Source organism: Megascapheus bottae, chromosome 3, assembly GCF_031878675.1.
Source record: "Megascapheus bottae isolate mThoBot1 chromosome 3, mThoBot2.hap1, whole genome shotgun sequence".
NCBI lineage: Eukaryota > Metazoa > Chordata > Mammalia > Rodentia > Geomyidae > Megascapheus > Megascapheus bottae.
Window position 1 is genome coordinate 11,263,842 of NC_143511.1, and position 14,471 is coordinate 11,278,312.

The window sequence follows — 14,471 nt, forward strand, 5'->3', positions numbered from 1 at the left end:
TATTAAGCAATCCTAAAATGCATGCAGACAGATACAGAGACTCTAAATATACAGTTCAGTTCATTTTCCACAAAGTGAATGCTCAAGTGTAGCCCTTAGTCAAAAAGAAACACAGGACCAGACTTCCTGCCACTTTTTGCCACTGCCGAATGGATTCCTCTAGATTTCAAAAGGTACTACTAAGATTTCAAACTACATGTGAATATCATTCCTGCATATGTCCTCAATGATAATGTTTTGTTTGCTTTTCAAACAAATTTTATTGTCAGGGTGATATATAGAGGGGTTCCAGTTGCATAAGGTCATAAGGCAGTGAGTCCATTATTTTTTGAACATTGTTACCTCTTCTCATGTTTTTCTCCCACTTTCCCTCCCCTCACCCTCTCCCAAGTGGCAAAGTTCATTTCCAACATATTGTCTTCTGAATATTGCTTCACCCATTTTTAACTTGCCATTGACTTTAAAGATTTATCTATATTTAAGTGTGAAACTCCTTTTCATTGCTGTGAAGGATCTCACTGTATAAATATGCCAACATTTCCGCATTCTATTTTTGGTAGATTTCCAAGTTGTTCTCAGCCCAAATGATTACAAACAGTGTCCCCAGAGGAGATTTTTGCATACGAGTTGGGTAGATTTGTGTATCCCTCTCTGTTGAATTTCTGAATCATCAATATGCTTATGTTTGGCTTTATGTAGATGCTGCTAAAAAGTTTTCAGAAAGAGTTGTGCTGATTTATGCATTTTACCTGTAATGCTGGGGAGTTGAAGTTGTTCTGCTTCGGAACTAACAATGGCTATATTCTGTAGTTTTAGTATTGTTTTTTTAAAATTCTAGTAAGAATGTAGCATGCCTAATGGTGATTTCAGTTTGCATTTGCAAAGTGTTAATAGCATGGGTTCGTTTTTGTGGGCTTAGTTGAATACTCTTTTTGCTACCACATCAGGACTTGCTTTTTCAATTTACTATTTCTGATATAATCTGATGAACAGATGTTATTAATAGAACTGAAAGCTCAGGATCAAGATTGTCCTATTTCTTTCTTTTTTCCTTTTTGTGGGTTATGGGGCTTGAACTCTGGGCCTGGGTGCTGTCCCTGAGCTCTTCAGCTTAAGGCTACTGCCCTACCCCTTGAGCCATAGCCCCACGTCCCATTTTCTAGCGATTAATTGGAGATAAAGAGTCTCAGGTTCTTTAGTACTGGGGCTGGCTTTGAACCTTTATCCTCAAATCTCAGCCTTCTGAGTAGCTTGGTACCAAGGAATCAAACCAGGGTCTTCGTGCATGCTAGGCAAGCACTGTACCACTAGGCCAAATTCCCAGCCCCTTTCTCTCTTTTTTTTTTTGCCAGTCCTGGGCTTGAGCTCAGGGCCTGAGTACTTGAACTTTCTCAAGGCTAGAGCTCTACCACTTGAGCCTCAGCATCACTTCCGGCTTTTTTTTCTACGTATGTGGTACGGAGGAATAGAACCCGGGTCTTCATGCATGCTAGGCAAGCACTTTAACCACTAGGCCAAACTCCCGGCCCCCCTTTCTCTTTTTTAAGTGAGTATATTCCACAAATGTTAGGGGCAGTCTTTGACATTGTATGAAAATTGGAAGTGCATGTTTTGAGATTTTTTGAATTGATTTGATATGTCTTCAATATTTCTGCATATGATCTTAATGTAGACATGAATGGTACTGCATTTTGTTAATATTTATTAGTTGCTCAAAGTAAGAAGCTTCATTATGATATTTTTAGGGATGCACATGAATTAATTTGGCCCTATTGTCAAGGTACATTGTATGAGTTAGCATTTATCAATTTAGGTAATAGTTTAGCTAATGTCTCTTTTCTCTTCTGTGCCTTGGCTTTTCATTTAAACATTTTTCACTAAAACCTGGAATTTCTGCCATTATAGTTTTCCATTTCTCATATAAAAAACCTCTTTAACGTAGTTATTTTTCCACATTAAGTATTGCTTTTTTTCTTTGATCAATCCTACTTACACTTAGGGCTGTCTTCATTATTTTTAAGTAATGGTTGTTTCAGAATTGTGTGTTTGTGTTTGTGTGTGCATGAGTGCATATGTGTGCACAAACATGTTTATGTGCCAGTTTTGGGGCTTGAACTTGGGGCCTGGGGCTGTCCCTGAGCTTTGGTTGAAGGCTAGCACTCTACCACTTGAGCTACAGCTCCACTTATGGCTTTTTTGCTGGTTAATTGGAGATCCAAACTCTTTTCAAAATGCATTCCTCAGTTATCAACCTCCTTAGTAGTTACGCTTAAGGAAGTGAGCCACCATAGCTCAGCTTTTTATTTAAGTGTTTAAGATTTCCATGTTTCATATACTATTCTGATAATAGTAGTTACAGGAGCACATTTAGGTACAAGTGGATGGAAATTATAGAGACTTCTGTCATAAGTTCCCTTAAAAATACAGAGCTTCATAAGTAGCACCACGTACCAGAATGGTATGGTTGTAACCTTAACTCTGCTCATGAGAGGAGAAATTCTCATGATCCAATGATCTCTTAAAAGGTCCTGCCTAAAGAACCAAGCACCAGTGCCTCATGCCTATAACTCCAGATACACAGGAAGCAGAGATCTAAGGACTGTGATTCAAAGTCAGCCTGGGAAGGAAAGCCTATGAGACTCCCACGTTCAATTAGCCACAAAAAAGCCGTAAGTGGAGCTATAGCTCAAGTCCTAGAGTGCTATCCTTGAGTACAAACGCTCAGTGATAGCAGCCAGACCCTAAGTTTAAGTCCCAAGGCTGGCGCACATGCATGCTTGCACACACACACACACACACACACACACACACACACACACACACATCCTACCTGTAAAACCCTTAACCTAGGACATGAACTTTTAACACATGAAGTTTGGAGAAGACACACAGGCATGCTCAAACCACAGATATGGGGACTCATATCCGTGATGCCTGCCAGGATATTTTCATTGCCTAAAAATTTTCATGATCTGACTCTTCGCTCTGTTCCCAGCTGCGGCAAACTTGATTTTTCTTCAAGTCACTTAGTTCTTACCTTTTACCAAAATGTCACCTAGATAGACTCTAGTCTGGCTTCTTTCACTTAGCAATATATATCGAATACTCCTCTACATCTTTCCGTGGCTTGAGAGTGCAAATCATTTTAGTACTGAATAATATCCCATGGACTGGGTGTGTCACAATTTACTATTTACCTTCTAAGGATCATTGTCATTCTTCCCAGACTTAACAGGTGTGTATAAAGCTGCTATCAACATGCACAGAGAGTTTTCTGGAGGCATCCTGTTTCCAATACATGTGAGTAAATGAATGGAACACTGAGGAGCTTGATTGCTGTGTTCTGTGATGAGAAAGCTTATCTTTGTCAGAAATGGTCATATTGTCTTCTAAAGTGGTTGTATCACCTTAATAATTCTTCAGCCAATGAGAGCTGCTATTGTTTCACATGTCGTAGTGTCAGTGTGATCGATTTTGGATTGTTTACTTGTTTATTTACTTGTTCACTTACTTTCACAGTGTTGGCGTTTGAACTCAGGGGCTTGGACTATGTGGGCAGGTGCTCCACCACTGAGTAATAACTCTAACTAGGGGGTAGCCATTTAGAAAAGGATTTGTTCTTATCTGCTTGTTGCTTTCACTGCAATGGACTAATGATATATGAGGCAGAGCTTTTCTTTACATGCTTCTTTGCAACCTCCATCATGTCTTTCCTGAGATCTCTTTTGGGAACTTTTAACTATTTTTCATCATTTTTAAATTATTTTTTTGTTGAGATTAAGACTTTATGTATCTCCAATAACAGTCTTTCATCAGAAATGTCAAGTGATGGAGGAGATGAATCTTAAAAATGGATATTGTTCACCTATATGGTCATGTCAAAACAAAATCTCTTTGTACAACTAATTAATGCTAGTAGGAATATAAAAGGAAGGGGAGTAAGAAAAAAGAAAAAGAAAAAATATTTCTCCATAATTGTGGGTTGTCTTTCCTTTCTGAATGCCCAAATAGAGTAACACACCATCTGTAAAGGAAAACAATTTTCTAATTCCTTTTTCTAAGGTATCCTCTGATTTCTTTGCTTTGCTAGTCTGGTTGCATTTGTGTGTGTGTGTGTGTGTGTGTGTGTGTGTGTGTGTGTGTGTAACAATACTGGGACTTGAACTCAGGGTCTGCGCATGGTTCCTTCGCTTTTTGCTCAAGACTAGTGCTCTACCACTTCATCTACACTTGCACTTCATTCCCTTGTTCTCATTCTCTGGACTAGCTAGGGTAATAGGCATTAACTATAGATTCATAGCCGGATTTTTTACTTTTTTTGTGTGCATTTAGGCAGCTGACTCTTTTCAGAACTTGTGTACTGCACTTACCAAATTTATAGGCAGACTGCATTTATAGTATTTTTGCCATTTTTTAAGGTCTATGAAATTGTTCCTTTTCCCCAATTATATTACTATTTTTTGTCTACTTTAACTCTGAAAATGACCAAAGGCTTATCAATTACATTTATAATTTCAAAGGATTAGCTTTTGGCTTTGTTGATTTTTCTTTACTCAGTTCTTACTTCAATTTCATTAACTTTTGCTTTAAATTTTATTATTTTTCCTACTTACATTGAATTTAATTTATTGTTTTTCTATTTTCCTAAGGCAGAAGCATAGATTATTCATTGTTTTTCTTTGTACTAAAGTGTGCATTAAATGTGATAAGTCTCACTGAAAGAAATACTTTGGCTGCATCCTGAAATTTTTGATAAGTTGTACTTTGATTTTAATATAGTTCAAAATATTTATAAATGTCTCTTGAGATTTCTTTATCGAACCAAATGGTATTTAAAAATGTGTTCTTCAGTCTTCAAATATTTGGGACTTTTCAGCTATTCTTTTGTTATTGATTTCTGGTTTAATTCTATTGTGGCCTATGTTCAAATATTATGAGATATCTGGTTTTTACATTTTTCTTGGTTTTTAATGATCTAGAATGTGGTTTATCTTAATGTATCTATGTAAGAGCTAGACCAGAATCTGTATTTTGCTTTGTTTTAATCATCAAGTAATTCATTGGTGTGTAACATGTAAAGTTGATTGATGTGGTATTGATTGTAACTCTGGCCTTGCTGATCTGTTGTCTGCTGAATTTGCCTATTTCTGATAAAGTAGTGTTCAATTCTTCAACTCTACCAGTTGGTTAATCTATATAGCCTTAGATTTTCCTTCATATATCTTCACCTTCTATCTGCAAGTATACACACAGTAAGGATTGTTTTGTCATCTTGAAACTCTCCTTTATTATTATGTAGAGTCTCTCTTGATTTTTGATATATTTCCTGATCTGGTCTGTTATTTAATTAATATAGCTTCTATTTTATAATCAGTATGATATATCTTGCTGCCTTCCTTTAATTCTAATATTTATGTATTTAATATTTAAGGTTTGTTTCTTCTACGCAGCAGATAATTGGGTCTTGTTTCCTTATTTATTCTGGCAATCTCATTTGATTAATATTTGCAGTAATTATTAACCTACTTGGTAAATATTTACCATATTTCTTACCACTTTTATTTGTTGCCTTTGTTTATGTTTGACTTCCATTTGTTTCTGTGTTTTATGTTTTTATTTTGATATTAGAGTTTTGAATTCAAGCACTTATACTTGGTAGGCATGTGCTCTACCCCTTGTGTCATTCCTCTTGAGTCAAGATGAACTTATTACTTACTCTTTTCATCCATGTCAGACTTGACCATGTTTCCTCTATTTCTGATTCCCATGCTGTGGCTGAAATGATAAACACATTCAACTTTTTCTGTTAAGATGACGGGCTCATGAAAATTTGCCTGGAATATCCTGGAACGACAGTCATCCTGATCTCAGTCTTCCATATAGTTGTTATGACAAACGTGAGCCATTATTCTAAGGTATTGGTCAAGAAGTTTTCTCAGTCATGCTCCAGTTGGCCCTTAAATGCAATTCTCTACATCTCTGTCTCAAAAGTAACTAGGATTATAGGTGTAAACTACTTGCACCTGAATCTTACCTGGTTTCATTGGGAGTTTTTTCTTATTACTGTTTTAACTTTCCTTGGTGTTTGGGGTCATTCATTCACATCAATATAAACTCAGTTTCAAATGCCACCCCCATGTTAGGGCCAATAACTTCTGATAGCAAGACTTTCAATTCATTCTCATTCTTTGTATCATTGCCAAAATTTATTTCACCTATAAATAAGGTATTAGCATTGGAAATGTTGCTGCTATTATTATTTTGCACAAATTGTCAGATTTAAGAAGACAAAGAAGATTTTTACTTTACTCATGCTTATTTATTTCATTTTCTTCCTTTGTTTATTAGATTTGAGATTCTGATTTTATCATTTTCCTTCACCCTGAAAAACTTCTCTTAACATTTCCTGCAAGACAGGTCTACTGGCAATAAATTTCTTAAAGTTTTGTTTGAGAAAGTTTTTATTTCTCCTTCACTTTTAAGGTAATTTGTTGTATACAGAATTCATTTGTGTTTGTTTTCTTTTTCTCCCTCTCAACACTCTGAATATTTCATTCTATTTTCTCACTGCACAGTTGTTGAGGACAAGTTGGAAATAATCCAAGTAGCAAATCTTATTTGCTTCTCCATAGAAAGGTGTTTTTTTTCCCACTCTGACTTTCTTTAAGACCTGTCATTCTTTGACTTATGCAGAGATTGAATAATATCTTTCTTAGTATAATTTTGGGGGAGAGAAGCTGAGTGATGGTTATCCTGCTTGGTGTCCTCTGAAATTCAGATATCTATGATTTGTCTGGGCTGGCCTGGAATCATAATCTCCCTGATCTCAGCCTGTATCTGATATTATTTGGAAGAAGTTCTCAATCATTATTGCCTTAAATATTTGTGCTTCTCCTTCCTCTTTTTGTTTTCTGGTACTTACATTAATCTTTGATCACACTTTTTATAATTGTCACATAGTTCTTGCATTCTATATTTCCTTTTCTTTTTCTTTTTCTCCTCTGTTTTCCAGTTTTTGTCATCTTTGTTGGCATATTCTCAAGGTTAAATGCATTTTTCTCCATGATGTGTAGTCTACTAATTATCACACATATTCTTTATTTCTTGTTTTTGATTTCAAACATTTCTTTCTGAATATTTCTTAGCATTTCCATTTCCCCATTTACATCATTTCTCTGCTTATTTAATTTTTCTATTGGAGCCTTTAGAATATCAACCATCTCATTGTTTTAAATTCTTGGTCTGGCAATTCTGATGTCCCTAACTCATGAGTCTCATTCCACTAACACCTGTAATCCTTTCTATATAAGGGGCTGAGAACTGAGGACTGAGCCACAAAGCCAGCTGAAATGAAAAGGGAGAAACTTGAACAAAAATAAGCCAAATAAAAACCAAATTTAAGCTCTAGTAAGACTAGAAACAAGCAAACAACATGCATTTGTGTTTTTAAGTCTGTCTTACAATGTTTTCTTGGCATGATGTACTTGAATGGACAGGTCTCTAGTCACTTCTGAAGGTGTGGGTAAAAGGGAAACAGTCGATAATTTTATGGTTAGGTTTTCATCTTTTTATATGTTTATTTTTACAAAAGGATTTCAATGCAGCACGTCAATTTATGAGTACAATTTCTCCAGATTAGTGTCATACCTTCCATCATTCTCCCCACCATCTATCTCAACCCCACTGAATCCCCTCAATTCACCTGGTGCTGGTTCCATTTTCTCATTGACCTTTGGCTATGAACCTCATACCCACCCACTTCAGGGATGACAGCTACTTCACAGCAAGAGCGAGCTAGAGTTGAGTGTTTCCTTTCCACGGGGTGAAGGAGCTAGGTTCTAATAACGCCTAACATTGATAAGCTAATTCATCTTGACTTTAGCTCTTAAGAAGGCCAGATACTCTAGCATATTTTTAAATAACTATCTTAAACAGGCCTCCTACCATCAACTGAAGCATGAAAGGACTTTTCTCTGATACTCACTTTAGAAATAGAGCTCCAAAGACTGAAGGTCCTCCCTGTGTCAGTTCCCCTGATATTCCACCCTTCTCTTCAGTGCTGTCACTTTGAACCTCCAGTAAGTCAACAGCTACAGTTTGGGTTTTCCTGGACCAGTCTTAGTTTCCACAAAGGTTTCTCTAATAGGCGTATATTCAGGTAAGTCATGGTTCTCTCTCTTTTTAATTTTGGGGTACAACGATTTCTCTTGTGAACTCACTTCTCTAATGGATCTAAGAAGAATTGATTTTTCAGTTTGTTCAGTATTTTACCTGCTGCTAGGATGGAGTCATGATCCTAAGCTCCTCCTTTTCTACTGAAACACAGACAAAAAGAGCCTCTGTGTGTGTGTGTGTGTGTGTGTGTGTGTGTGTGTGTGTGTGGTAATATTTTATTGAAAGTTGGACATAGTGTGTGAAAAATCGTGGAGGCACAAAATGATATTCTTTATTCCCAGATGTAATCTACTCCATCATTCAGCAGGGAACTAGAATAAGACAGACAACTTTGATTATTCAGGGGTGGAGCTGGTTTGCGCTTGCATTCCGTGTCTTGCCTCTGTCTGCTTCTGGTTTATTCCTCCTCTTAGGTGGTTGCACTCTAGGAATCACAAATGAAAACCTATGATGCTTACCGATCCTCTCCTCATGACTTATCTAATCTCCATATTCAGTCTTTCCACTGTAGTGAGATGGCCAAAAACTGCCCACCCCTTTCACCTTTTTCCCCCTCTGCATCTCAGACTCTTTTCTGGTATAACCTAAGAGTTCACTAATGCTTCCACAGCAAAATTACCTGACTCGGCTCATCCATAATCCAGGGTTTAAGAATGGATGCTTTGATTGGATGGATCACTAACTTCCATTGGCCTAGATTTGTGACAGATGGAAAGCTAATGATGGCCTTGACTTTAGCTTCACTTTTGACTGGTTTCTTTGTCTCTTATGGCAAACCAGAGTGGTAACTGCTTCCCACAGCTCCTGAAGGACTATGGTCCTCAAATCTTGGCTTGCTTCAGAAAGTCTCTAATATCGGCCAACAGATGTTTCTTTCATTCTATTCAGCCTTTCTAGTTGTTATTCTTGAAAATATTGATCTTAATCGGCAGAAATGCAAGACCTGGGACCACTTAATTGTGAAATGGAGAAGTTGTGGGCAGGTGTTCTCAGCATCTGTGAGATAAGGCAGTGACATATAGAATGTCAGGAGGCCCCCAGAATGCCAGAACTTACTATCAAAATAGAGAGATGACCTCTCACTACAGTGGTGGAGGTTTTGCTTCTGTGAAGATTAGTGCTGTTTTGAGTGTTAACACTCAGGAGAGCAAAGGAGGCAGCTCTCTAACAGATGACCATGGAGAGGCAGCTTTTACAGCAAAAAATGGGCTAGAAAAGAATTTATTATTAGAGGGAGAGATGGTCACAACCACTGAACCAATATAATTCCAATATTAGGAGTGTGCTTCAATATATTGTGGATCTTTTTCTCAACCTTGCGTTGATTGTATTATGTTAAAAACATGAAATTGACCACTGTGGGACTATTTACACCATGGAAATCAGAAAGCACAAATAATTCAGAGCTTTGTTTTGGGAAATATTACCCACTATAGTACCTTGTACAGGGAGGAGCACTAGGACTAGAGCTCAAGCCTCATGGGCCACAGATACTGAGTGTTGATTAAATAATTGGCTCCATGTTAAACTCTAGTCCTAGTGCTCCTCCCTGTACAAGGTACTATGGTTCAAAGCCAGACCTGGCAGGGAAGTCTGTGAGATTCTTATCTTCAATCAAACTCCCAAATACCAATCTGTGGCTCAAATGGTAGAACACGTCTTGAGCACAAAACCTCAGGGTCAATAGCCAGACTGGAAGTTCAAGCCCCACGAATGACACAAAACCATAAACCTCCAAATAAAGAAGGCAAGGCTATGGCGGGGAGTCTGGCCTAGTGGTAGAGTGCTTGCCTTGTACAAAGACCTGGGTTTGATTCTTTGGTACCACATACATAGAAAAAGCCAGAGTGGTGCTGTAGCACAAGTGGTAGAACTGTAGTCTTGAGAAAGCCCAAGGACATTGTTAATGTCCTGAGTTCAAGGACCAGGACTGGCAAAGAAAAAAAAAGAAGTCAGGGCTAGCAGGAATAGTAAACATTTACCAAATGTCACAATAAACAGGGCATCAGCTTCTTTCAGGGACTGAGCGATGGCAGAAGACTAGAATGAGATGGCTTCATGTTTTGCAGCATTATATTTTCAGGGTCTTGGACAACTTAATTCATAGCCTCTTATTTACAGAGCACATACTTGTCCAAGGACAGTGCTCAAGCCCTGAGCTCAAGCACAGGACTGGCAAAAAAAAAAAAGAAGTAGAAGGAACAAATAAATATCACATCCACTGTTGAAGGCAATGAGACAATGCCATTGATGTCGGCAGAGTCAAGCCCCGGCCCCGCCCCCCAAAAAGATTAAATCATCAGGTCAAGTTTTTTTTTTTTGACAGTTGTGGGGCTTGAGCTCAGGGCCTGAGCACTGTCCTTGGATTTTTCTCAAGGCTAGAACTCTACCACTTGAGCCTCAGCACCACTTCTGGCTTTTTTTTCTATGTATGTGGTACGGTGGAATCGAACCAGGTCTTCGTGCATGCTAGGCAAGCACTCTCCCACTAGGCCAAACTCCCGGCCCAAGGTCAAGTTTTTTAAACTATTTTTCTTTCAACCCCAAGAATTTTTTTTTTAATTTTATCAGAGTAATGTAAAAGAGGTTACATTTACATTCTTAAGGTATTGAGAACATTACTTCTTGAACATGGTTACCCTTCCCATGTTTGTCTTCCACTTTCCCTCCCCACACACCCTCCTAAGTTATACAGTACATTTCCAACCTGTTGTGAATATCATTGTTGCACTGGTTCATCCTTTGTCTCATCATCTTTTTCCCCCTTCCCTTATAAATGTATATACAATACACCAGGTACCGAAGTCAGATACAACAGCAGAGTATAGACTTTAAATGAAAGAAAAAAGGAAAAGAGAAAAAATAAAAAAGAGTGAAGAAATAATTTCACATAGTACATTAAGAACAACAACCACAAAGCTAAATCTCTTGTTTCCCTATCCTGGAGTTTATTTTGCTTAGCCTAATCCTATATGACCCTATGCATATAGCTTCTGAGCTATTGTGATGCTCTGATAGGAAAATCCTAGTTGCATATTAATTATTACATATGATGGAAATCATGGAGCCTATGTTCCCTTGGGTCTGGTTTACTTAATAGGATTTTTTTCAAAGTACTTCCATTTATTTACATACAAGCCTCAAGAATTCTTTCCATGTTATTACACATGGTGTATAGGAGTTAACCTATTCACTTGTATTTTACTCAACATTAGTTATTAAACTGCTGGTGTCTTGTTTTAGAATTCTAAGGAAAAGAGCTTAATCATTATTTAAGTTTCTTTTTTTTTTTTTTGCCAGTCCTGGGCTTGAGCTCAGGGCCTGAACACTGTCCTTGGACTTTCTCAAGGCTAAAACTCTACCACTTGAGCCTCAGCACCACTTCTGGCTTTTTTCTATGTATGTGGTACCGAGGAATCGAACCTGGGTCTTCATGCATGCTAGGCAAGCACTTTAACCACTTGGCCAAACTCCCGGCGATCTGTGAGCTAATACCAATAAATTATTTTTTCAAGAAAAATAGACTATTGGCTGTTTTAGCCATGTGATGTAGAACATACCTTCATTTGAAAGCTGTTTTGTAACTTATTAGTTTCTTCTGTTTTCTTGGTCAATTTTCCAGAGGCACAGTCACACAAATTGTATTTTATCTTGAGGGGTAAGATTTTTAGACAAGATTCTTAAGAGTCGAATTTTACCGATGTATGGCTCTTAATTATTTACTAGATTGTATTCAATATCATGCCCTAGTTCTAAATAAAATTTGGTCCATTTCTCATGCAGTCTAAACTCTTTAGATATTTTATGTTATTTAATGTGCTGTGGTATGCACTAAGTCATTATCACACTAATAAATTATATATATGGCCCCAATTCATGCTCAAATATATTCTCAGTTAAGATGATATTATATTTTTCATGTTTCGGCATAGTAGTAAAATTTATACAGAATTTATACATTGCTAGTAAGTGCAGGAATTAGTACTTCATGCTTGTCTCAATCAAGTGTGTCAACACTGTCATTGTACTACACTGAGTCCACATTGCTTTTCATGATTCAGTCATGAGTATGCCTCCGTATCCTGTTTCTCTAATATGTGGCTAGAGTTTAGCTGACTGATAGTCAACCTGATATTTTTATTTTTATTATTTCTGATCCTGGGGGGGATTTTCTCAGAGTTGTTTATTGGAGTCTCATGGACTACCCAGGCTGGCTTTGAACACCAGTCCTCAAATATGAGCCTCCTGAATAGCTAGGATTACAGATATGGGCCACTGGTGCTACCTAAATCATTTTTACAGTTAGATTTTACTTTGCCACATTTTAATAAAATTTAGTCTGATTTTTTAGACTTAATTTTGTCTGCTTATGAGATTCTCAAGTAATGGAATTCCACTTATGGGAGTTTGAATGGTTATACATCAATTTATAAACTCCTTAATGGTAGAATTAGAATGTATTTCACTTTTAATCTCCATGACCTGACTTAGTAGGTAGAACAGATATGGATTCTCAATGTAACTTGAACTTTATTGAATAAAAATCTATACTAGAAAGAGCATTTGACAGCCTCTGCACTCTTGGTTTCAGTTCAAAATGGGTTAAATGATGTGTTGTGTGTATGTGTATAAAAATGTAGGCAGGAAAATTACTACCATGTGCACTCTCATTTTGTCTGGCTTATTCTCTTGCTGCATCCTTATGCTTGCCTTGGAAAACTCTAAGTGTTTGTGAAGCAATATCTTTAAGGGTCAGTTTCCTGGACCATAGTGTGAAACAGAAAAGAGCAAATGAGAAGTGTATTAAGACAGAATGCTAACAAAATAAAATTGGCATATTCTGGGGAACATGGGAAGACAGGAGAAAGAAAAACAAGAAACCTCTAAAAGCTTAGACATGGATAAAAAGACATTTTTGTACAAAATAAAATGGGCAAACATGTAACAATAACATAAAGAACATGAACAGGAATGAAAGTGTAGGCAAGTTGCTTTTGCTTCCTGTCTTGCGTAAGTACAGTCATTCATTATAGAAGGGAACAAGAGCTAATATGGCTCTTGAACTATAATGTTGTGCTAGTCACCTACTCTTTTTTTTTTTTTGCCAGTCCTGGGCTTGAGCTCAGGGCCTGAGCAGTGTTCTTGGACTTTCTCAAGGCTAGAGCTCTACCACTTGAGCCTCAGCACCACTTCTGGCTTTTTTCTATGTATGTGGTACGGAGGAATTGAACCCGGGTCTTCATGCATGCTAGGCAAGCACTTTAACCACTAGGCCAAACTCCCGGCCCTAGTCACCTACTCTTGAAGGAAGGCTCACATTAACTGCTGTTCATTAAACAAAAGCCTCTGGATGAATATGGGTCTCAAGATAAAAATGATCGAATTGTATATGTTTAATGCAAAACATGTTAAGAAGAAAGATAACAAAAATCACTAATAAAAATTATTCTATTCCATATTCAAGAATTTTTCATTATAGTTTATAAAGTAAATAAGTATAAATATGGTTAACGTTTTAAAAGGTATTAGAAATAATATAAATTGTAATAACTTTCATAAAAAGTGAACCATTTAACATACTGAATACAAAGACATGTTAGGGAAAATTAAAACTTTTTAATCTGTAAGCTCTATAAACAACTTGATATTATAGAATTAGTAATTTCTATGAGGACAATCTCTAGGACATAACAAGGAAAGTGTGTATGTGTGTGTCTGTTTGTGTGTGTTGTGTATAGGCACACATTGGCATTGAGGCCAGATTGAAAGCTATAATATATAACCAATGAGATGCCCACAAAAAGAGCATAGAACTGGGAGAGAAGTTGCCGCTGAACATATATCAAGCTAAGTTTTCAGAACTAAGCAATCAGAGTCTTTATATGAAAGGACATGTCAATATCTCAACAATTATAACAGATAAATCAATCCATTCTTGTTCATTGAAGCAAAGCTGAAAAAATGAAGAACACAAATGAAATCATGTTCTAGTAAACAATAGTAAGTAAATGTCATCTGAATGCTCATAACCAAGCACATATTCTGGAACATGTAGGTATAGACCTACAAAGTCCTGGTGAAAATTATAAAATGGTAATAAAATGGTATTAGCATTCAATAGAATGCAAATTTTAAAAATACTTTAGTTATACCCATGTCTAAATGGGCTTACACCCACACCATCACCAGGAGAATTATTAAAGAACATCTTTTTCAGAAGAAGCAAAATAAACCCAGTGTGAAAGAACTTGCAGAAGAAACAGGCAGAAAAGAAAATGGAGTATGGGCAGAAGAAC